Source organism: Bubalus kerabau, chromosome 9, assembly GCF_029407905.1.
Source record: "Bubalus kerabau isolate K-KA32 ecotype Philippines breed swamp buffalo chromosome 9, PCC_UOA_SB_1v2, whole genome shotgun sequence".
Lineage (NCBI taxonomy): Eukaryota > Metazoa > Chordata > Mammalia > Artiodactyla > Bovidae > Bubalus > Bubalus kerabau.
Genome location: NC_073632.1, coordinates 11,230,256 through 11,254,690, shown reverse-complemented (window position 1 = coordinate 11,254,690; position 24,435 = coordinate 11,230,256). Strand labels below are relative to the sequence as shown.

General features: G+C 37.2%; 1 non-coding gene across 1 annotated transcript; it reads right to left on the bottom strand.

Annotated features, from left to right (window-relative positions):
- Window positions 1-16,761: 16,761 nt before the first annotated feature.
- TRNAC-GCA (transfer RNA cysteine (anticodon GCA)) lies at window positions 16,762-16,833 on the bottom strand. The gene has a single exon. It is a non-coding gene; the product is annotated as a tRNA-Cys (tRNA).
- Window positions 16,834-24,435: the final 7,602 nt, after the last annotated feature.

The window sequence follows — 24,435 nt, the reverse complement described above, 5'->3', positions numbered from 1 at the left end:
TCTTTTCTGATGACAATGCAGTAAGATTAGATCTCAATTACAGGAGAAAATCTATTAAAAATTCCAACATATGGAGGCTGAACAATGTGGTGCTGAATAACCAACAAATCACAGAAGAAATCAAAATATGCATAGAAACGAATGAAAACGAAAACACAACAAGCCAAAATCTGTGGAACACTGTAAAAGCAGTGCTAATGGGAAGGTTCATAGCAATACAAGCATACCTCATGAAACAAGAAAAAAATCAAATAAATAATCTAACTCTACACATAAAGCAACTAGAAAAGGAAGAAATGAAGAACCCCTGAGTTAGTGGAATGAAAGAAATCTTAAAAATTAGGGCAGAAATAAATGCAAAAGAAACCATAGCAAAACTCAACAAAGCCAAAAGCTGGTTCTTTGAAAGGATAAATAAAATTGACAAACCATTAGCCAGACTCATCAAGAAACAAAGGGAGAAAAATCAAATCAATAAAATTAGAAATGAAAATGGAGAGATCACAACAGACAACACAGAAATACAAAGGATCATAAGAGACTACTATCAACAATTATATGCCAATAAAATGGACAACGTGGAAGAAATGGACAAATTCTTAGAAAAGTACAACTTTCCAGAACTGAACCAGGAAGAAAGAAAATCTTAACAGAACCATTACAAGCACAGAACACAGAAATTGAAACTGTAATCAGAAATATTCCAGCAAACAAAAGCCCAGGTCCAGATGGCTTCCCAGCTGAATTCTACCAAAAATTTAGAGAAGAGCTAGCACCTATCCTACTCAAACTCTTTCAGAAAATTGCAGAGGAAGGTGAACTTCCAAACTCATTCTATGAGGCCACCATCACCCTAGTACCAAACCCCGACAAAGATGCCACCAAAAAAGAAAACTACAGGCCAATATCACTGGTGAAGATAGATGCAAAAATCCTTAACAAAATTTTAGCAATCAGAATCCAACAACACATTAAAAAAGGTCATACACCATGACCAAGTGGGCTTTATCCCAGGGATGCAAGGATTCTTCAATATCTGCAAATATGTAAAGTTTAAAAATAAAATAAAATTTAAAAAAAAATTAACAGAAAAAAAAATCCGCAAATCAATCAATGTAATACATCACATTAACAAGTTGAAAAATAAAAGACATATGATTATCTTAATAGATGCAGAGAAAGCCTTTGACAAAATTCAACATCCATTTATGATAAAAACTCTCCAGAAAGCAGGAATAGAAGGAACAGACTTCAATATAATAAAAGCTATATATGACAAACCCACAGCAAACATTATCCTCAATGGTGAAAAATTGAAAGCATTTCCTCTAAAGTCAGGAACAAGACAGGGGTGCCCACTTTCACCGCTACTACCCAACATAGTTTTGGAAGTGCATGGCCACAGCAGTCAGAGCAGAAAAAGAAATAAAAGGAATCCAAATTGGAAAAGAAGAAGTAAAACTCTCACTGTTTGCAGATGACATGATCCTCTACATAGAAAACCCTAAAGGCTCCACCAAAAATTACTAGATCTAATCAATGAATATAGAAAAGTTACAGGATATAAAATCAACATACAGAAATCTCTTGCAATCCTATACACTAATAATGAGAAAATAGAAAGAGAAATTAAGGAAACAATTTCATTCAGCATTGCAATGAAAAGACTAAAATACTTAGGAATATATCTACTTAAAGAAACTAATACAATTATGTAAAGTTTAAAAATAAAATAAAATTTAAAAAAAGAAATATGTAAAAAAAAAGAAATATACTTGACAAATAAAATTGTGTTGATTAAAAAAAAAAGAAACTAAATACCTATACATAGAAAACTATAAAACACTGGTGAAAGAAATCAAAGAGGACATTAATATATATAGAATATACTATGTTCATGGTTCAGAAGAATCAATATAGTGAAAATGAGTATATTACCCAAAGCAATCTATAGATTCAATGCAATCCCTATGAAGCTACCAATGGCATTTTTCACAGAGCTAGAACAAATAATTTCACAATTTGTTTGGAAAAACAAAAAACCTTGAATAGCCAAAACAATCTTGAGAAGAAGAATGGAAATGGAGGAATCAACCTGCCTAACTTCAGGCTCTACTACAAAGCCACAGTCATCAAGAGAGTATGGTACTGGCACAAAGACAGAAATATAGATCCATGGAACAAAATAGAAAGCCCAGAGATAAATCCACACACCTATGGACACCTTATCTGTGACAGAGGAGGCAAGAATATAAAATGGAGAAAAGACAATCTCTTTAAAAGTAGTGCTGGAAAAACTGGTCAACCACTTGTAAAAGAATGAAACTAGAGCACTTTCTAACACCTTACACAAAAATAAACTCAAAATGGATTAAAGATCTAAAGCAAGACCAGAAACTATAAAACTCCTAGAAGAGAATATAGGCAAAACACTCTTCACCATAAATCACAGCAGGATCCTCTGTGACCCACCTCCCAAAATATTGGAAATAAAAGCAAAAATAAACAAATGGGACCTAATTAAAATTAAAAAGCTTCTGCACAATGAATTAAACTATAAGCAAGGTGAAAAGACAGCCTTCAGAATAGGAGAAAATAATAGCAAATGAAGCAACTGACAAAGAACTAAGCTCAAAAATATACAAGCAACTCCTGCAGCTCAATTCCAGAAAAATAAACGACCCAATCAAAAAGTGGGCAAAAGAACTAAACAGATATTTCTCCAAAGAAGACATAGAGATGGCTAACAAACACATGAAAAGATGCTCAACATCACTCATTATCAGAGAAATGCAAATCAAAACCACTATGAGGTACCATTTCACGCCTGTCAGAATAGCTGTGATCCAAAAGTCTACAAGCAGTAAATGCTGGAGAGGGTGTGAAGAAAAGGGAAAGCTCTTACACTGTTGGTGGGAATGCAAACTAGTACAGCCACTATGGAGAACAGTGTGGAGATTCCTTAAAAAACTGGAAATAGAACTGCCTTATGAGCCAGCAATCCCACTGCTGGGCATACACACCGAGGAAGCCAGAATTGAGAGACACGTGTACCCCAATGTTCATCACAGCACTGTTTATAATAGCCAGGACGTGGAAGCAACCTAGATGTTCATTATCAGATGAATGGATAAGAAAGCAGTGGTACATATACACAATGGAGTATTACTCAGACATTAAAAAGAATGCATTTGAATCAGTTCTAATGAGGTGCATGAAACTGGAGCCTACTATACAGACTGAAGTAAGCCAGAAAGAAAAACACCAATACGGTATATTGACACATATATATGGAATTTAGAAAGATGGTAACGATAACCCTGTATGCGAGACAGCAAAAGAGACACAGATGTATAGAACAGTCTTTTGGACTCTGTGGGAGAGGGCGAGGGTGGGATGATTTGAGAGAGTGTCATTGAAACATGTATAATATCATATATGAAACGAATCACCAGTCCAGGTTCGATGCATGATACAGGATGCTTGGGGCTGATGCACTGGGATGACCCAGAGGAATGGTACAGGGAGGGAGGTGGGAGAGGGGTGCGGGACATGTGTATACTGTGGTGGATTCATGTTGATGTATGGCAAAACCAATACAATATTGTAAACTAATTAGCTTCTAATTAAAATAAATAAATTTATAATAAAAATAAATAAATATAATAAATCTGCTTTCAATATTAACCATCTGGTGATATCCATGTGTAGAGTTGTCTCTTATATTGTAGGAATAGGGTATTTGCTACAACCAGTGTGTTCTCTTGGCAAAACTGTTAGCTTTTTCCCGCTTGCATTTTGTATTTCAATGACAAACTTGCCTGTTAACTCAGGTATCCCTTGACTTTCTACTTTTGCATGCCAGTCCTCTGTGATGAAAAAGGCTTTTTTTTTTTTTTTTTTTAAGTTAGTTATAGAAGGTGTATAGGTCATCATAGAACCATTCAACTTCAGCTTCTTTGTCATTACTGGTTGAGACATGGACTTGGATTACTGTGATATTGAATGGCTTATCTTGAAAATGAACAGAGATCATTCTGTCCTTTTTGAGACTGCACCCAAGTACTGAATTTTGGACTCCTGTTGACTATGATCTATGCCATTTCTCCTAAGGGATTATTGCCCACAGTAGTAACTATAATGGTCATCTGAATTAAATTTACCTATTCAAGTCCATGCTATTTCACTAATTCTTAAAACATTGATGCTCACTTTTGTCATCTCCAGTTTGATCACTTCTAATTTTCCTTGATTCATGGACTGAACACACCAGATTCCTATGTAATATTGTTTTTGCAGCATTGGACTTTTCTTTCACCGCCAGACACATCCACAACTGGGCTTTGTTTCCACTTTGGCTCAGCATCTTCATTCCTTCTGAAGCTATTTTTCCACTCTTTTCTGGCAGCGTATTGGCCACTTACAGATTTGTGAGTTCATCTTTCAGTGTCATATATTTTTGCCTTTTCATACTGCTCATGTGGTTCTCAAGGCAAGAATGCTGAAGTGCTTTGCCACTCCTTTCTTCAGTGCACCAGGTTTGGTCAGAACTTTTCACCATGACTTGTCTGTCTTGGGTGGCCCTACACAGCATGGCTCATCATTCTTTTGAATTAGACAAAGCTGTGATCCATGTGATCAGTTTGGTTAGTTTCCTGTGATTGTGGTTTTCATTCTCTCTGCCCTCTGATGGATAAGAATAAGAGGCTTGTGGAAATTTCCTGATGAGAGGGACTGGCTGTAGGGAAAATTGGGTCTTGCTTTATTGGACAAGGCCATGCTCAATAAATCTTTAATCAGTTTTTCCGTTGATGAGTGGGGTTGTGTTCCCTCCATGTAGTTTGTCCTGAGGCCCAACTGTGGTAGTGGTAATGGTGACCTCCTTCTAAAGGACTTATGCCAGCAAGTTGCAGCTCCCAGGGCTGGTGTAGTCAGTACCCCTGACTCTGTGACAGGCCTCTGTTGACCCACATCTCCTCCAGAGACTCCTGGACATTCACAGGCAAGTCTGGTTCACTGTCTTATGGGGTCACTGCTTCTTTCTCCTGTGTCTTGGTGTGTATAAGGTTTTGCTTGTGCCCCCCAAGTATGTTTCCCCAGTCCTGTGGAAGTTCTATGATCCAATCTCACTGTCCTTCAAAGTCCAATTCCCTGGGGGTTCTCAGTCTCTTTGCCAGATCTCCAGGTTGGGGAATCTGTTGTGGGCTCTAGAACTTTTGCAACAGTGTGAAAACTTCCTTGGTATAATTGTTTTCCAGTTTGTGGGTTGTTTGTTCAGCAGTTCTATGATGGGGCTAATGGTGACCTCCTCCCAGAGGACTTATGCCACACATTGTCCCTCCAAGGTCTGCTGCAGTCAGAGAAGCTGACCCCATGGCAGGCCACTGCTGATCCATGCCTTTGCAGGAGACACTCAAACACTCAAGGCAGGTCTTACTCAGTTTCTTGCGCAGGTTACTGCTCTTTTCCCTGGGTCCTGGTATGCACAATTTTTGCTTGTGCCCCTGAGTGTCTTTCATGGTAGGAGATTGTATTCTAAATGCAATTGCACTCCTCCTACCATCTTTCTGATGCTTCTCCTTTGCCTGTGAACATAGGGTTTCTTTTTTTGGTGAGATCCAACATTCTCCTGTCTATGGTTGTTCAGCAGCTAGTTGTGATTTTGGTGTTTTCACAGGAGAAGATGAGTGCATGTCATTCACAGATTTTAGATAAAAAGTGCCTCAGAAGTCTCCATCCTACCCCTTCTCATTATGCAAATGTGACCTAAAGATATTTCCAATATGTGAACTGTTTATCTGATGTGAGACAGTATACCTAGGAAAGCTTCCTCCTGATATAGAGGAAGTAAAAGCTGATGAAACTGGCAAACCTGGCTGTTTATCAGTGAGGCTTTCAGAGAAAGAACTTGATCAAAAGCATAAAATTTAAAAACAATTAAAATAGAAACCTCAATTAAATAGTTGGGAGACCAGCATGGGGAGTTTTCATACACTTCAAACTTAGCAAAGCCTAACATGCAGAAGGAAGATTCATTTCCTGGTAAAGATTTATATAATAGAAAGCCTTTGACTGTTTGCTTACCACAGCCCCTCAGTTTCATCTTCATCTCCATTAACCGTTCTCCTCAGTTGCAATTCTCTGCTGATCCTGAATACACTCATCTTCTCTGGGGAAATATCTGGCAGGCTGTTTGTTTCAGGCCAAAATAACCCAGGAAAACAACAAACAGTACACATAATAATATGCAGATAATATAGTATCTCCAAAGATAATGAGTTCATGCAAAAATTAAAAAAAAAAAAAAAAAAGGTAGAGCAGGTTGACGTACATTTGGAGGAGGAACATTTATTGTAATATGAAATGGAAGGTTAAGATAGGCCTCACTGAAAAGGTGAGAGTTACTCAAACACTTGGTGGTGAGACAGTTATATGAAACGAGTCGCCAGTCCAGGTTCAATGCACGATACTGGATGCTTGGGGCTGGTGCACTGGGACGACCCAGAGGGATGGTACGGGGAGGGAGGAGGGAGGAGGGTTCAGAATGGGGAACACGTGTATACCTGTGGTGGATGCATGTTGATATATGGCAAAACCAATACAATATTGTAAAGTTAAAAAATAAAATATAGTAAAATATATATTTTAAAAAAAGATAGCTGGGGAAAGGAGTATTCTAAGAAAAGGGACAATGAAAATAAAACTAAGGAAACAACATCTTGGCATTTTTTAAACATAGAAGGAAAGCATTGTGTCTAACAAAGAGTCATCAAGAAAAGAAAATTGGCAATGCAACAGACAGACTCTGAGAGGCCTGTGAGGATCATTGCCAGTACCATGGCTGTTTAGATGAAATGGAAAGCAATATAAAATTTGAGTAAATGTTTGACCCTCATGTCTTAAGTTTAAAAGGATCACTCTGTGTACTCTCCTGAGAATAAACCTGGAACAGCTTTGGTGAAGATGGTTCTGACCAGGGTGGTGGTGGTAGAAGTGATATGAAGTGGTTAGATTTGGAATACATTTCTCTCATGCCGCATAGTAAAGCCTTTCAACTCATCTGTCAATTCTGTACTAAATTATATCCAGAGTCTGATTTTTTTTTTTCTTCTGTCATTTTCTCTACCACCTTCTTCATCAAGGATCATGTTTAGCCTGTGCCTCCTACATGGCTCTAGTCCTTCCCACACACCCTTCACTCCAGTCACCATGTAAAAATTATAATGATTCCTTAACATGTCAGTCATGGCTTCTTTTAAAAATTCCATGGAGCTTTCCATTATATTTAGAATAAAATCTGAAATCCATAAAATACTCAAGAAAAACATATTTAGGCTTAACCATGATACCTCCTTTGTCTCTTTGTTTCTCTACCAATTGTTTCTACTTTATTTTTCTCTAGCCCACTCTAGGATATGCATACTCACTAATCCTTCTGCTTAAGTATCTCGCCTATAGATGTCTGTATTGCTCAGTTCTTCTTATGTTCCCCTTTATTTTTGATCCGATATCATCTTATTAGAGAAGACTTAACAAATAATTTAAAAGAAAGGAAGGGATCTGAGGAGCCAAGATGGCGGAGGAGTAGGACGGGGAGAACACTTTCTCCCCCACAAATTCATCAAAAGAGCATTTAAACATCAAGTAAATTCCACAAAACAACTTCCGAATGCCGGCAGAGGACATCAGGCACCCAGAAAAGCAGCCCAACTCTTCGAAAGGAGGTAGGAAAAAATATAAAAGACAAAAAAAGAGACAAAAGAGGGAGGGACTGAGTTCCGTCCCGGGAAGGGAGTCTTAAAAAGAGAGAAGTTTCCAAACACCAGGAAACCCTCTCACTGCCGAATCTGTGCCGAGCTTTGGAAGCACAGAGGGCAACATAAAAGGGAGGGGAAAAAAAAAATAAACAATTAAAAATCGCGGATTGTGAGCCCTACGGTAACTCCCCCAGCGGAGAAGCAGCACAGACGCCTGCACATGGCATTAGCTAGCGGGGGCTGGGCAGGGAAGTGCGGCACGGGCTGTGTCCCTTAGAGTAAGAATAGGGCCAAATGTCCTGAGCGCTATCTGAGCGAAATAATTTGGGCTAGCAAACCAGACTGTGGGATATCTACCACGCGAAAAGCCAGCCCTAACCTAAGACACCGCCAGGCCCGCGCACAGAACAAAGGACTGAACAGAGATAGCCGGCTGCAGACCTTCCCCCTCCGGTGACAGGCAGCCAGAGCCGGAAGGGGGACATCGCAGCCCCAGAGAGACACTATCTATAAAACTGTAAGCAGGCTTCTTTGCTAACTAAAACTTCTTGGGGGTCTGGACGGTCAACATCTGCCTGAGAAGGTGCGCCGGTTTTACACCCAGATAACCGAGTGGCGGGGAGGCGATAAGTCGCAGCATTGGCGCCCGCCAAGCACCTCATCGCCTGAGCTGCTCGACCTGGGAAGAACACAAAATGCAGGCCCAACCGAGTCTGCGCCTCTGAGGACTACCCGAGTGCCTGAACCTGAGCGGCGTGGACCTGGGAGCTCAGCCCAGGGCCGGCCTCTGATTGTTCCCGGCGGAACAACCTAGAGCCCAAGCAGTGTGGGCAGGGAGGCTACACGCGCCGTCAGCGGGGGCAGACCCAGTGTGGCTGAGGCACTGCGAGCGCACGCCAGTGTTATCTGTTTGCAGCATCCCTCCCTCCCTCCCCACAGCGCGGCTGAACAAGTGAGCCTAAATTAAAAAAAAAAAAAAAAAAAAAAAAAAGTGTCCTCCACCGTCCCCTTTGTGTCAGGGCGGGAACCAGACACTGAAGAGACCAGCAAACAGAAGAAGCTATAACAGAGGGAAACGCCTTGGAAGCTACAGGCCATAGATTAAAACCCTGTGGTTACTACGGATTACATAGGAAGGGGCCTATAGATCTTGAGAAATGTAAGTCGGACTAAGGAACTGCCAAAAATGAACTGAACCCACAATACTCACAACAAAACCAGAGAAAGACCTAGATATATTTTTACTATTTTTACGATCAATCTTTCTTTCTTTCTTTTTTTTTTTAATTAAAAAAAAAATTTTTTTAAGTCCTCTATTGTCCTTTAATTTTCACTTTTATAACTATTACTTTGCAAAAAAAAAAAAAAAAGACCCTATTTTTTTTTTTTTTTCTTCTTCAGCAAACTTCATATATATATTTTATAATTTTTTGACCGTGGTTTTTTTTTTTTTTTTTTTTCTTTTTTCTTTTTCTTCTTTTCTTTAACATTGCATTTTTGAAATTCCAAACTCTACTCTAGATTTTTAATTTTAGCCTTTTGATATATGTTATCAATTTTGTACCTATAGTTTTTTTCATAATTGCTGTGACTTTTTTTTTTTTCCGTTTCTTTCTCTTCTTCTTTTATATAACATCGTATATCTGCAATTCCAAACTCTACTCAAGATTTTTAATTTATGCTTTTTGGTATTTGATATCAATTTTGTACCTGTATTTTCTTTATAATTTTTGCGACATTGTTTTTGTTGGTTTGTTTGTTTTCTCTCTTTATTTTTCTTCTTCTTTTTTTTTTTTTTTTTTAACGTTGTATTTTTGAAATTCCAAACTCTACTCTGGATTTTTAATTTTTGCTGTTTGGTATTAGTTATCAATTTTGTACCTGTAGTTTCTTTATTACTTTCACGACCTTGTTTGTTTTTCTTTGTTCGTTTTTTCTCTCTTTCTTTTCCTTCTCCTTTTCATTAACGTCGCATTTTTGAAATTCCAAACTCTACTCTAATTTCTAATTTTTGTTTTTATGTATTTGTTACCAATTTTGTACCTTTAAGAACCCAATCTTCAGGACCCATTTTTCACTAGTGTACGAGATTACTGGCTTGACTGCTCTCTCTCCCTTTGGACTCTCCATTTTCTCCACCAGGTCACCTGTATCTCCTCCCTAACCCCTCTCTACTCTACCCAACTCTGTGAATTTCTGTGTGTTCCAGACGGTGGAGAACACTTAAGGAACTGATTACTGGCTGGATCTGTCTCCCGCCTTTTCATTTCCCCCTTTTATCCTTCTGGCCACCTCTGTCTCCTGCCTCCTTCTTCTCTTCCCTGTATAACTCTGTGAACATCTCTGAGCGGTCCAGTTGTGGAGTGCACATAAGGAAGTGACTACTGGCCAGCCCACTCTCTCCACTATTGATTCCACCTGATCTCATTTGGGTCACCTCTAACTCCCTCCTCCCTCTTCTCTTCTCCATGTAACGCTGTGAACCTTTCTGAGTGGCCCTCACAGTAGAGAAACTTTTCTTCTTTAACGTAGATGTTTTATCAATGGTGCTGTATAGAAGGAGAAGTTTTGAAACTACTGTAAAAGTAAGACAGATAACTGGAAGCAGGAGGCTTAAGTCCAAACCCTGACTCCAGGGAACTCCTGACTCCAAGGAACATTAATTGACAGGAGCTCATCAAACGCCTCCATACCGACACTGAAACCAAGCACCACACAAGGGCCAACAAGTTCCAGGGAAAGACATACCAAGCAAATTCTCCAGCAACAAAGGAACACAGCCCTGAGCTTCAAGATACAGGCTGCCCAAAGTCACCCCAAAACCATAGACATCCCATAACTCATTACTGGACATTTCATTACACTCCAGAGAGAAGAAATACAGCTCCATCCACCAGAACATCGACACAAGCTTCCCTAACCAGGAAACCTTGACAAGCCACCTGTACAAACCCACACACAGCGAGGAAACGCCACAATAAAGAGAACTCCACAAACTGCCAGAATACAGAAAGGACACCCCAAACTCAGCAATTTAAACAAGATGAAGAGACAGAGGAATAGCCAGCAGATAAAGGAACAGGATAAATGCCCACCAAACCAAACCAAAGAGGAAGAGATAGGGAATCTACCTGATAAAGAATTCCGAATAATGATAGTGAAATTGATCCAAAATCTTGAAATTAAAATGGAATCACAGATAAATAGCCTGGAGGCAAGGATTGAGAAGATGCAAGAAAGGTTTAACAAGGACTTAGAAGAAATAAAAAAGAGTCAATATATAATGAATAATGCAATAAGTGAAATTAAAAAGACTCTGGAGGCAACAAATAGTAGAATAACAGAGGCAGAAGATAGGATTAGTGAATTAGAAGATAGAATGGTAGAAATAAATGAATCAGAGAGGATAAAAGAAAAACGAATTAAAAGAAATTAGGACAATCTCAGAGACCTCCAGGACAATATTAAACGCTACAACATTCGAATCATAGGGGTCCCAGAAGAAGAAGACAAAAAGAAAGACCATGAGAAAATACTTGAGGAGATAATAGTTGAAAACTTCCCTAAAATGGGGAAGGAAATAATCACCCAAGTCCAAGAAACCCAGAGAGTCCCAAATAGGATAAACCCAAGGCGAAACACCCCAAGACACATAGTAATCAAATTAACAAAGATCAAACACAAAGAACAAATATTAAAAGCAGCAAGGGAAAAACAACAAATAACACACAAGGGAATTCCCATAAGGATAACAGCTGATCTTTCAATAGAAACTCTTCAAGCCAGGAGGGAATGGCAAGACATACTTAAAATGATGAAAGAAAATAATCTACAGCCCAGATTATTGTACCCAGCAAGGATCTCATTCAAGTATGAAGGAGAAATCAAAAGCTTTTCAGACAAGCAAAAGCTGAGAGAATTCTGCACCACCAAACCAGCTCTCCAACAAATACTAAAGGATATTCTCTAGACAGGAAACACAAAAATTGTGTATAAATTTGAACCCAAAACAATAAAGTAAATGGCAACGGGGTCATACTTATCAGTAATTACCTTAAACGTAAATGGGTTGAATGCCCCAACCAAAAGACAAAGACTGGCTGAATGGATACAAAAACAAGACCCCTGCATATGTTGTCTACAAGAGACCCACCTCAAAACAGGGGACACATACAGACTGAAAGTGAAGGGCTGGAAAAAGATTTTCCATGCGAATAGGGACCAAAAGAAAGCAGGAGTAGCAATACTCATATCAGATAAAATAGACTTTAAAACAAAGACTGTGAAAAGAGACAAAGATGGTCACTACATAATGATCAAAGGATCAATCCAAGAAGAAGATATAACAATTATAAATATATATGCACCCAACACGGGAGCACCGCAGTATGTAAGACAAATGCTAACAAGTATGAAAGAAGAAATTAACAATAACACAATAATAGTGGGAGACTTTAATACCCCACTCACACCTATGGATAGATCAACTAAACAGAAAATTAACAAGGAAACACAAACTTTAAACGATACAATAGACCAGTTAGACCTAATTGATATCTATAGGACATTTCATCCCAAAACAATGAATTTCACCTTCTTCTCAAGCGCACATGGAACCTTCTCCAGGATAGATCACATCCTGGGCCATAAAGCTAGCCTTGGTAAATTCAAAAAAATAGAAATCATTCCAAGCATCTTTTCTGACCACAATGCAGTAAGATTAGATCTCAATTACAGGAGAAAAACTATTAAAAAATCCAACATATGGAGGCTGAACAACACGCTGCTGAATAACCAACAAATCACAGAAGAAATCAAAAAAGAAATCAAAATTTGCATAGAAACGAATGAAAATGAAAACACAACAACCCAAAACCTGTGGGACACGGTAAAAGCAGTCCTAAGGGGAAAGTTCATAGCAATACAGGCACACCTCAAGAAACAAGAAAAAAGTCAAAAAAATAACCTAACTCTACACCTAAAGCAACTAGAAAAGGAAGAAATGAAGAACCCCAGGGTTAGTAGAAGGAAAGAAATCTTAAAAATTAGAGCAGAAATAAATGCAAAAGAAACAAAAGAGACCATAGCAAAAATCAACAAAACCAAAAGCTGGTTCTTTGAAAGGATAAATAAAATTGACAAACCATTAGCCAGACTCATCAAGAAACAAAGGGAGAAAAATCAAATCAATAAAATTAGAAATGAAAATGGAGAGATCACAACAGACAACACAGAAATACAAAGGATCATAAGAGACTACTATCAACAATTATATGCCAATAAAATGGACAACGTGGAAGAAATGGAAAAATTCTTAGAAAAGTACAACTTTCCAAAACTCGATCAGGAAGAAATAGAAAATCTTAACAGACCCATCACAAGCACGGAAATTGAAACTGTAATCAAAAATCTTCCAGCAAACAAAAGCCCAGGTCCAGACGGCTTCACAGCTGAATTCTACCAAAAATTTAGAGAAGAGCTAACACCTATCCTGCTCAAACTCTTCCAGAAAATTGCAGAGGATGGTAAACTTCCAAACTCATTCTATGAGGCCACCATCACCCTAATACCAAAACCTGACAAAGATCCCACAAAAAAAGAAAACTACAGGCCAATATCACTGATGAACATAGATGCAAAAATCCTTAACAAAATTCTAGCAATCAGAATCCAACAACACATTAAAAAGATCATACACCAGGACCAAGTGGGCTTTATCCCAGGGATGCAAGGATTCTTCAATATCCGCAAATCAATCAATGTAATACACCACATTAACAAATTGAAAAATAAAAACCATATGATTATCTCAATAGATGCAGAGAAAGCCTTTGACAAAATTCAACATCCATTTATGATCAAAACTCTCCAGAAAGCAGGAATAGAAGGAACCTACCTCAACATAATCAAAGCTATATATGACAAACCCACAGCAAACATTATCCTCAAAGGTGAAAAATTGAAAGCATTTCCTCTAAAGTCAGGAACAAGACAAGGGTGCCCACTTTCACCATTACTATTCAACATAGTTTTGGAAGTTTTGGCCACAGCAATCAGAGCAGAAAAAGAAATAAAAGGAATCCAAATTGGAAAAGAAGAAGTAAAGCTCTCACTGTTTGCAGATGACATGATCCTCTACATAGAAAACCCTAAAGACTCCACCAGAAAATTACTAGAACTAATCAATGACTATAGTAAAGTTGCAGGATATAAAATCAACACACAGAAATCCCTTGCATTCCTATACACTAATAATGAGAAAACAGAAAGAGAAATTAAGGAAACAATTCCATTCACCATTGCAACGGAAAGAATAAAATACTTAGGAATATGTCTACCTAAAGAATCTAAAGACCTATATATAGAAAACTATAAAACACTGGTGAAAGAAATCAAAGAGGACACTAACAGATGGAGAAATATACCATGTTCATGGATTGGAAGAATCAATGTAGTGAAAATGAGTATACTACCCAAAGCAATCTATAGATTCAATGCAATCCCTATCAAGCTACCAACAGCATTCTTCACAGAGCTAGAACAAATAATTTCACAATTTGTATGGAAAAACAAAAAACCTCTAATAGCCAAAGCAATCTTGAGAAAGAAGAATGGAACTGGAGGAATCAACCTACCTGACTTCAGGCTCTACTACAAAGCCACAGTTATCAAGACAGTATGGTACTGGCACAAAGACAGAAATATAGATCAATGGAACAAAATAGAAAGCCCAGAGATAAATCCACGCACATATGGACACCTTATCTTCGACAAAGGAGGCAAGAATATACAATGGATTAAAGACAATCTCTTTAACAAGTGGTGCTGGGAACTCTGGTCAACCACTTGTAAAAGAATGAAACTAGAACACTTTCTAACACCATACACAAAAATAAACTCAAAATGGATTAAAGATCTAAACGTAAGACCAGAAACTATAAAACTCCTAGAGGACAACATAGGCAAAACACTCTCTGACATACATCACAGCAGGATCCTCTATGACCCACCTCCCAGAATATTGGAAATAAAAGCAAAAATAAACAAATGGGACCTAATTAACCTTAAAAGCTTCTGCACATCAAAGGAAACTATTAGCAAGGTGAAAAGACAGCCTTCAGAATGGGAGAAGATAATAGCAAATGAAGCAACTGACAAACAACTAATCTCGAGGATATACAAGCAACTCCTACAGCTCAACTCCAGAAAAATAAATGACCCAATCAAAAAATGGGCCAAAGAACTAAATAGACATTTCTCCAAAGAAGACATAAAGATGGCTAACAAACACATGAAAAGATGCTCAACATCACTCATTATCAGAGAAATGCAAATCAAAACCACTATGAGGTACCATTTCACACCAGTCAGAATGACTGCAATCCAAAAGTCTACAAGTAATAAATGCTGGAGAGGGTGTGGAGAAAAGGGAACCCTCTTCCACTGTTGGTGGGAATGCAAACTAGTACAGCCACTATGGAGAACAGTGTGGAGATTCCTTAAAAAACTGGAAATAGACATGCCTTATGATCCAGCAATCCCACTGCTGGGCATACACACTGAGGAAACCAGAATTGAAAGAGATGCGTGTACCCCAATGTTCATCACAGCACTCTTTATAATAGCCAGGACATGGAAGCAACCTAGATGTCCATCAGCAGATGAATGGATAAGAAAGCTGTGGTACATATACACAATGGAGTATTATTCAGCCATTAAAAAGAATACATTTGAATCAGTTCTAATGAGGTGGATGAAACTGGAGCCTATTATACAGAGTGAAGTAAGCCAGAAAGAAAAACACCAATACAGTATACTAACGCATATATATGGAATTTAGAAAGATGGTAACAATAACCCTGTGTACGAGACAGCAAAAGAGACACTGATGTATAGAACAGTCTTATGGACTCTGTGGGAGAGGGAGAGGGTGGGAAGATTTGGGAGAATGGCATTGAAACATGTAAATATCATGTATGAAATGAGTTGCCAGTCCAGGTTCGATGCACGATACTGGATGCTTGGGGCTGGTGCACTGGGACGACCCAGAGGGATGGAATGGGGAGGGAGGAGGGAGGAGGGTTCAGGATGGGGAACACATGTATACCTGTGGTGGATTCATTTTGATATTTGGCAAATCTAATACAGTTATGTAAAGTTTAAAAATAAAATAAAATTAAAAAAAAAAAATAAATAAAAGAAAGGAAGGAAGGGAGAATGAAGGAAGCAGGAAGAGGGGGATAAAGAAAAGAGGGAGAGGGAGAAAGAAAGAGAAAGGAAAAAAGGGAAGAAGGAAAAGTAAAAGAGTAAAAGGCACACTTCTTTATTAAGGGAATTTGAACTAAATTACTACTAGCTTTATGAAAAGTGAGATTTACTGAAATGTTTTCTACATATTAAAAGCAAGATTTACAGCTGAAAATCCTTCTAGATGTCAGGTGAGTATATTCTCCTCTGTTCTATCTCTTCACAACAAAGATTTGGAGTGACGGACATTAAAGCCTTTGGCACAACACAACTCTCGGGTCTTGGACAGACCGTGTTATAGCTCTTAGACAAACCAGTGTTACAGCTCCATGTTACAGCTCTATTTTATTTAGAAAATAGCAGGAGAATCCATCCTTGAGGCATGAGGGCATCCCGACCTAAAGACATGAAGAGAAGAGAGTGGAGGAGTGTGCCAGTATGCAGGAGAGAGAGCAAGAGAGAGAGAGCGAGAGAGAGAGAGTCCTTTGGCTCCTCTTTTTATGTTTCTTCCTCCCCCTGGACCTGCCTTGTGTAAATTGGGCTAGCCAGGAGTGCTGTTTGTTCTACTTGGGGTCCTCACTCCAGTCCTCAGATCCTCCTTTGTTCTATTTTCACAGGCTTTTCCCTTCCTTGTCTTTTAGCCACTGCCATTCTGGACTCCTGTTTTCTATTCTAACTACCTACCATGCTCCTTCATCCGTGGGATTCTCCAGGCAAGAATATTGGAGTGGGTTGCCATTTCCTTCTCCAGGAGATCTTCCCAACCCAGGGATCGAACCTGGGTCTCCTGCATTGCAGGCAGACACTTTACCATCTGAGCCACCAGGGAAGCTCATAACTACCTAACATAGGTATTAATGGATATGTGCATCATAATTTTATGTGGTATTTATAAATGGCTCACAGTCTTCAGAGACCTCCATGCAGTTATGAGTAACTCATTTCCCTGAGTCAACACCTAACATTTGTGTTCTTTGGATTATAAAATTTAATAGCACCTTAATTCATTAAAAATGCACAAGTATAATAATATATAAGCTATATAAAGAATAAAAACTACTACAATATTGTAAAGTAATTAGCTTCCAATTAAAATAGACTAATTAATTAAAAAATTTAAAAAGACACCCAGCCCTTCAAAAAAATAAAATAAAAACAAATATAGCTATACTTTGATTTATTGCCACAAACAGAAATAAACTTTCTTCTAAGGTATAGTTTTCCTATTTTAAATTGTATTACTTTCATTAGAAGACAAGTAAAAATATATTTTTCACATACTTACTGCAGGATCAATATAATAGAATGATTCATGCTGAATTCATTAATTTTAAAATATAAAGAGAAATTTAAAGCAAGTATTCAAACAGCACTGCTGGTTCAGATACACTAATGCAACTTTAATTTGACAAAATTCTAAAGCATCCAGTATTTCCTGTTTTTTTTCCTGTAAACTCAGATAGAAGTGAGATTCCATTTATTCTGCCTTTCAAGGATATAAATTCCTTGAGATCTTCTTTATTATAGTTCCATAATTCTTCTTTAGAAAGAGACAGAGTCTGCATTACTTCTTTTATAAAGATCATTGGAGAATCAATAAGTAACATTCTAAATTCATTCTTTGCATCAGCAGGCTCCCTTTCTGTTCTCTCATCCTGACAGACTTTGCTGTATAACACCACCTGAGGTTTTCACTAAACCTTCAGCATCAGGTTTCCCTAGCAACACAAGGCCTTCTTCTTTCTCTCACTGTCTATATCTGAATTAAGAAAAAAAAAAAAAAATCAATTTGTAATAATCCTTAAAAACACAAGAAAGCATTCAGTCAGACATATGAAGTCTGCTATGAAAATGGTGAGTAACAAATGCAATTAGAAATAATTAAGTTGTAGAGGAATATTTTGCTTATGGATTTACAGAAAGCTCCAGATGGTGGCTTTCTGTATTCATCTTCAGATTAGCTAAATAAAGGCTAAGTCTTACGTCATACTGCACATGGCTTTCATGAGTTTACCCTTATACTGCTACAGGATAGGGCTTTTAGTGCTCTAGTTTGGAAGCCACATATAGAAACCTTATTTGATTAAGGTTCTGAGAAACAAAGTGATACAGCCTAGTCATGTGCAGACATTAATGGTAATCAGAAGCATCCCAGGATGGCAAGCTTCCTTTGTTAATGGTTGAAAATCAAGGGTAAGTTGTATTTGAGTCCACTTAGAAATTACTATCCTATTACAAGATAACAAAACTGCTTAGCTAAATAGAACCAGAAAGATCTCTAATAGTCATTAAAAGTTTTTTCTTAAACCAACTATTTTCACCTGTTATCTACAAAACCTTTTTGTAAAATCTTCTTTGTCATATTCTTAAGGATATCCATTCTATTTAAGTACAGAAAATATTGCTTTGTATTCTTTAAATCTGCACACAAAGGGTGTAATTCTCATCTCTTCTGAGGAATGGAATCTGGGGGATTGCCAGAGAGTCTTTAAAGTGCTTAGATTGCTTGAATTTTTTAACGATTTCTCCCATTGTCTACCAGCGTACATAGTACTGTAAAATGTCAATTGCAAAATAAATTGTATAGTTTTCAGACCTTGTTTAAATGTTAATCATAAATCTTGAAATACTTAAACCAGTGTTTAGTATGTGCCTTTTATTCTTATGTTAATGCTCTCTAGTTTTCCTTCCTTGATGATATTCTAGAGATAGTTTTTCTTTTTGATGCTGTTATTAATTTAACTTTCCTGTAAAGGATCAGATATTTATTTTTAAAAAGAAAATGCAAAAACATATCAAACATCAAATACTCTTACTTTATTATTTTATTTATATTATTTTATTTATTTTATGATCTCATTTTATTATTTAAGTGATTTGTGGTTTAATAGGAATCATCAGCACTAATAATCTCAAGAATTAAGTTAACTTAAAATGTTGGCTTAATAATTGAAACATTCAAGAAATCATGTATTTTGAACCATTAATAATGGCTTAGTATATGATATTAAAATGGTAACACTGTTTTATAAAATAAGTGTGAATTTTATTTTATAAATTAATAGAATTATAAAATATGGTCACAGGGATTCATATAAGTATTGTCTATTATTCTGCCTAAAAATGACTGTATGTTGAATTTCATAAAAGATGCATGATGCTAAATATTTATATATGCATATAAATATTGTAATGTAGTTCTATGTTATCATCTCTAATAGATATTATTTAACATTTAATATTCTGGTAATGATAATCTCATTTTATATTATTAATAAGATTCAGATAATGCAATATTACTAGTGGATTAAGTATGTTTATGTTCTCAAGAAAAAAATGAGGTTGATAATGCAGGTTTTTGGAAATTATTAACAGATTATTCCAGTCTGGGATATGAATTTACAATTATAATTCTAATTGGTTTAAGATGGATCTTACCAAAGAATATCCAAACTACCACACATTGCACCCATCTCACACACTAGCAAAGTAATGCTCAAAATTCTCCAAGCCAGACTTCAACAGTATGTAAACAATTAATTCTAGATGTTCAAGATGCATTTAGTAAAGGCAGAGGAACCAGAGATTAAATTGTCAACATCCGTTGGATCATTGAAAAAGCAAAAGAGTTCCAGAAAAATCATAAATTTCTGTTTATTTACTACTCCAGAGCCTTTTACTGTGTGGATCACAACAAACTGTGGAAAACTCTTAAGGAGATGGTAATACCAGATCACCTTAACTGCCTCCTAAGAAATCTGTATGCAGGTCAAGAAGCAACAGTTAGAACTGGACATGAAATAACAGACTGGTTTCAAAATGGGAAGGGAGTACATCAAGGCTGTATAGTGTCACCCTGCTTATTTAACTTATATGCAGAGTACATCATGTGAAATGCTGGACTGGATGAAGCACAGGCTGGAATTAAGATTGCTGGGAGAAATATCAATAACTTCATATATGCAGATGACATCACCCTTATGGCAGAAAGTGAAGAAGAACTAAAAAGCCTCTTAATGAAAGTGAAAAAGGAGAGTGAAAAAGTTGGCTTACTACTCAGCATTTAGAAACCTAAGATCATGGTATTTGGTCCCATCATTTCACGGCAAATAGGTGGGGAAACAATGGAAACAGTGAGAGACTTTATTTTTCAGATCAGATCAGTCGCTCAGTTGTGTCCGACTCTTTGCGACCCCATGAATCACAGCACGCAAGGCCTCCCTGTGCATCACCAACTCCCGGAGTTCAGTAAGACTCTCGTCCATCGAGTCAGTGATGCCATTCAGCCATTTCATCCTCTGTCTTCCCCTTCTCCTCCTGCCTTCCATCTTTTCCAGCATCAGGGTCTTTTCAAATGAGTCGGTTCTTCACATTAGGTGGCCAAAGTACTGGAGTTTCAGCTTCACCATCATTCCTTCCAAAGAAATCCCAGGGCTGATCTCTTTCAGCATGGACTGGTTGGATCTCCTTGCAGTCCAAGGGACTCTCAAGAGTCTTCTCCAACACCACAGTTCAAAAGCATCAATTCTACGGTGCTCAGCCTTCTTCACAGTCCAACTCTCACATCCATACATGACCACAGGAAAAGCCATAGCCTTGACTAGACGAACCTTTGTTGGCAAAGTAATGTCTCTGCTTTTGAATATGCTATCTAGGTTGGTCATAACTTTCCTTCAAGGAGTAAGCATCTTTTAATTTCATGGCTGCAATCACCATCTGCAGTGATTTTGGAGGCCCCCAAAATAACATCTGATACTGTTTCCACTGTTTCCCCATCTATTTCCCATGAAGTGATGGGACCAGATGCCATGATCTTCATTTTCTGAATGTTGAGCTTTAAGCCAACTTTTTCACTCTCCACTTTCACTTTCATCAAGAGGCTTTTTAGTTCCTCTTCACTTTCTGCCGTAAGGGTGGTCTCATCTGCATATCTGAGGTTATTGATATTTCTCCCAGCAACCTTGATTTCAGCTTGTGTTTCTTCCAGTCCAGCGTTTCTCATGATGTACTCTGCATATAAGTTAAATAAACAGGGTGACAATATACAGCCTTGACGTACTCCTTTTCCTATTTGGAACCAGTCTGTTGTTCCATGTCCAGTTCTAACTGTTGCTTCCTGACCTGCATACAGATTTCTCAAGAGGCAGATCAGGTGGTCTGGTATTCCCATCTCTTTCAGAATTTTCCACAGTTTATTGTGATCCACACGGTCAAAGACTTTGGCATAGTCAATAAAGCAGAAATATATTTTTTCTGGAACTCTCTTGCTTTTTCCATGTTCCAGCAAATGTTGGCAATTTGATCTCTGGTTCCTCTGCCTTTTCTAAAACCAGCTTGAACATCAGGAAGTTCATGGTTCACATATTGCTGAAGCCTGGCTTGGAGAATTTTGAGCATTACTTTACTAGCATGTGAGATGAGTGCAAAAATCACTGCAGATGATGACTGCAGCCATGAAATTAAAAAAAAAACAAACAAAAAAAAAAAAACAAAAAAAACACTTGCTCCTTGAAAGAAAGGTTATGATCAACCTAGACAGCATATTAAAAAGTAGAGACATTACTTTGCTAACAAAGGTCCACCTATTAAAAGCTATGATTTTTCCGGTAGTCATGTATGAATGTGAGAGTTGGACTATAAAGAAAGCTGAGCACCAAAGAATTTATGTTTTTGAACTATGGTGTTGGAGAAAACTCTTGAGAGTCCCTTGGACTGCAAGGAGAGCCAACCATTCCATCCTAAAGGAAATCAGTCCTGAATGTTCTTTGGAAGAACCGATGTTGAAGCTGAAACTCCAGTACTTTGGCCACCTGATGTGAAGAACTGACACATTTGAAAAGATCCTGATGCTGGGAAAGATGGAAGGCAGGAGGAGAAGGGGAAGACAGAGTAGGAGATGGTTGGATGGCATCACCAACTCGATGGACTTGAGTTTGAGCAAGTTCCAGGAGTTGATGATGGACAGGGAAGCCTGAGGTGCTGCAGTCCATGGGCTCACAAACAGTTGGTCTCAACTGAGCAACTGAGCTGAGCTGAACTGTAAACTAAAGAGATGGTTAGAAAAGTTTATGTCTACTTAGAAATGAAAAAGTCACAATCTTGATATAATTTTCACTAAAACTATTTTATAATTATTAATAATAAATTTTACTCAGTGTTTAAGATATCAAACACTTAAATGAGGAAACTTCTATGTTTTAGCAGCAAAAAATAAAATAAAAAACAATTAAAGAACAAAAAGGCAAAGTTGTAAGATTTTATGCATTATAGCCAACTGGATAATAATATTTGTGAGGCCAAGGAACAACCACAACTCCCTTGTTATCAGTGAAAGCTCAAAATTTAACACCAAAACTGTCATTTAGAGGGATTGAAGAAATATTGAGTTATCATGTTTAAAAAAAAAAAAAAAAAAAAAAAAACTACATTGAGAAACTTGGTTCCAATTCCCACTCCTACTGCTGTCTTAAAAGAATAATATGTTTATCTTAAGACCTTGAATATAGTTCCCTATACTATTCAGTTATGACTCTGTGGTATAATCAATTTATATATGATAGTTTGCATCTGCTATTCCCAAACCACAACCCTTCCCTCCCCTGCTTCCCCCATCCCCTCCCTAGGCAACCCCAAGTTACCTGTCTCTGTCTGTGAGTCTCTTTCTACTTGATAGATAAGTTCATTTATGTCATGATTTAGATTCCACATCTAAATGATTTTATATGTCATTTGCCTTTCTCTTTTTTTTAATTTAATTTTATTTTTTAACTTTACAATATTTGCCTTTCTCTTTATGTCTTATTTCACTTAGAATCTAAGAATGATACTCTCTGGTGCATCTATGTTGCTTCAAATGGCATTATTTCATTCTTTCATATACTTCAATAAAAAAAAAAAAAAACTAATTAGGCAAAGAAAAAAGAGAGAGAGAAAAGAAATCAACAAAGGAGGGGAAACATTCCTGGTGGAGAGTCCCATAGGAGTGTCGTTGAGTATGTTAGGTGTGCCCTCAGTCATTCCAGGCTTACATTTTCACCTTATGTGACCCATGTCCTTAGATTTCTGTCAAGTTCTTGCTCTAAAAAGCAGCATGCAATGTGCTCATTGCTCTCCATGTGTGGTCTAAGTTGTTGGGAGGCTAATCACTTAATAATTTCAGTAAAAACCATGTACACTTCTTGGAGTATATGGCGTTTTCATTGGTGTCCATAAATCCTTGGAAGAGGCAATCTAATCAAATTTAAATCTTTTGGCTATTTCCTTTTCCAACTGATAAAAGTGCATGTGTTATTTAAATTCTGTCTCTATATAATGAGATTCTAAAAGTGAAAATAATAAGATACAATTTCACACAAAAAAATGTGTGTGTTCCCAAAGGAAATTCTTGAAAAGTAATAAAATATTTGTGAAGATCTTCTGGAAAATAATGCTGAAGAAACAATCCTTATCTTTGAATAAACAAAAGAAAAAGGGATTATTTAATAATGACTCAGGCGATAATATTAGGTTTGGCTTAACGAGAACTTAGATGGCATCATCATCTTGAAGAGTTAATCAGCTTCTTTGTGTTCCCAGAAAACTCATTTGAATTCATAGCATGGTGGGTCCCATTTTCCAGGTCATACTCATTCTAAGCAAGCACATTTTTGGATACGGAGGAGAAAGAAATACTTACTAAATTTGTGATAAAGAATCAGACTGTGTCTGTCTTTTGGCTTTACACTTAATCTATTCTGGAAAGCTGTCCAGAAATCAAATATAATTGAAGATTAAATTATAAATTTGTGTCATCTTACTATTTAACAACAAGAAATAGAATGGGATCATCATATAACACACATACTCTTCCTGTGAAAAAGAAATGAAAACTTGAATTATGAACATAACTGTACTTATTTAATTTAGAATGCAAAAAAGGGAAATATTAATTTGCCATGTAGTTGAGTATGTGCTCTGAAGTCAGGCACAACTGGATGGAAACTCTTACTTCATCACTCATTAGCTTTGCAATTTTAAACAAATTACTTTTTGCCTTCCTGGCTTCTTCTCTGCTTCCTTCTCAAGGATCCCCATTTCCACTCCACTCAGTCTTTCTCCAGATGCAACCATTTTGCCCTTATGAAATTAAAGCTGGATCAGACAGTCTAGGAAGACATCTTTAAAGTGACCCCATAGCTCCATGCTAACCTAGGATATGATACATTTATACTAACTGCTCAGAAGGCAGTTCATTTGTTTTCCCCAAAACCTTGGGTAAAACATCATTTACACTTCCAAGATATCAATAATATACTTTACTTATGACAATACCAATTCACAATTTTAGGTCAGCACATTTTTCAGATCTCAAAGAACTTTCTTTCATTACTTTCAAAGTAATAATTTGACATCCCTAGCATTATAAGTTAAATATAATGTATGCAATAAATGG